Raw genomic sequence first — 1,731 nt, 5'->3', positions numbered from 1 at the left:
AGCAGTGTGGCAGGTCAGTCAGAGTGAGCCATATTAAATGCTAGTTATCCTTGCATCTTGCATGAACACACACCATTTGTTTAATCAGCTGCTATCTCTCCCATGCTCTTTTTAGTGTCTGTACCATCAGATTAATACAGCCCAACTCCAGCAACACAGAAGCACCAACCCCCTCAACAGAAGCTGTTCCATGAGGTAAAACACAGACTCATTTCGCTTTGCACTGACCTCAAACAAATATGTGAGTATGTGTGATAGGGTGTATTTTGATTCTACGTTCCATTATTTATAGTATGGGTTGGTACATTTCAACCAGTTGTACAGCAAGGTATGTTTCTGTATAATGTTTTAAATCCGTGCCCCATGTGCCCTCTTTTAACTTTGAGCACCTGCCCCTCCAACGGTCTCTGCACGTCCCTGCACCCCTGGGTCGTTGTTTCTTCACCTCATGAAACCCTTGTTTCTGGTTCTTTGATTTTGCTTTGCCTTGGAAACATCGTTCTTGAAATCAGATAAAAAGCCATTTTTCTTCTTCCACAAACATCATGTCTGGTGGAAGCAACAGAGAAAGCTGTGCTGCAGTGTCTCCCTTTGTTTACATTGCTGCGGTCCACTGACACACACTGTCCTCCTTCCCTCCTCTGCTGAGGAGAAGTTTGTTTGGACTTCTGCAGGTGCAGAAGTGATAAAGGGTACCGAACACTAAGGAAGTACAATTTACTGGGTAAGTTTGAAATTATGGAATAATTCAATGATTTGTGACAAAGTTCCAATTTTAATCTAAAGTTCTTTATGCTACATTAACTTGTTTTATCTACTATTAGTTGTGAAAGGGTAAGATAACATCTGATCTGTCCTTCTCCCAGCTCCTTTAATTCACTATGTTGGTAACTTTGACCTACAAGACCTTTTTTCCCTTAGAGACGGGTTTACAGAGGGACCAAGGTGCCTGGAGACCCTGATGGAGGACCATCTCAGCCATCCTTCCATCCTTCAGCATGAGGAGGTGTGGCTCAAAGTCATCAAAAGAAAGTGATCAGAGCTCATCTGAGCTCATCAAGAAGGAACCAGGAAAAACTTCAACAAAACAAATCAGAATAAAGGGGCAGAATAATCCCCTCTGATTGGTTAGTTAACACATCAGTAGTCCACCTGATGTATTGAGGACCAGCTGTTCTTCAGACCGCGTACAAAATGTCACCTGTATAAGGGACCAACATCAACAGAAAGATGAAGATAACTGACATCAGCTTTGGCTTTTTGATTTTTTAATTATACAACATAAATGAGAAGGGAAATGTGTTGTAATGTGTTGTATTTTAATGAAAGGCGAACATTTTTAGTATCTGAGTGTTTGATTTTAGTTTCTTAATGCAAATAAAGTCCAAGTGTTAGATGACCACCTGATGGCTGATGGTCAGTATTGGCAGAGATTAGAGGATGAACTCTGATGATCGGGTCATCTCAGCTACCATTGGGGAAAAGGAGCGCTGAGATTAAATCCTCCAACTTTTTAATGTGTGCTTTGACTGACCCTGATTCTGAAGAGTTGAACTCGTCATCTGCGTGAAACATCTTTGTGTTATGATTTTAACATTTTGCATAGAGATTGATCCTTTTTTACTGTAAATGTATCCATGATGATGCAGACAGTTTATTGATATAATTCATTGATATTGATATATGTATATATAGTTATTTACATTTCATATTAATTATTGTAAATATGAT

The sequence above is a fragment of the Cyprinodon variegatus genome, unplaced genomic scaffold (assembly GCF_000732505.1).
Source record: "Cyprinodon variegatus isolate N-32 unplaced genomic scaffold, C_variegatus-1.0 Scaffold1111, whole genome shotgun sequence".
Taxonomy (NCBI): Eukaryota; Metazoa; Chordata; class Actinopteri; order Cyprinodontiformes; family Cyprinodontidae; genus Cyprinodon; species Cyprinodon variegatus.
The sequence above is the reverse complement of the archived record's forward strand: the minus strand, read 5'-3'. Positions refer to the sequence as shown.